Raw genomic sequence first — 212 nt, forward strand, 5'->3', positions numbered from 1 at the left:
GCCTCTGTTTGCTTCGCTAGAGGCTCTCTGGGACGAGCTGCCTACATCCCCCTGTGCCTGCGACCCAGGTGGCGCAGGATTTCCTCTCCCCGTCCCCGTTGGGTTGACCGAGGTGGGGAACTTGCAGGTCTGGCACCGTCTCGGAGGCGCTTGTGCGTGAGCGGGTAACTTGTCAGCAGGCTAAAAAGCAGCCTCGGCCACGTGCTAGAGGC

Source organism: Pygoscelis adeliae, unplaced genomic scaffold (assembly GCF_000699105.1).
Source record: "Pygoscelis adeliae isolate BGI_AS28 unplaced genomic scaffold, ASM69910v1 Scaffold1367, whole genome shotgun sequence".
Lineage (NCBI taxonomy): Eukaryota > Metazoa > Chordata > Aves > Sphenisciformes > Spheniscidae > Pygoscelis > Pygoscelis adeliae.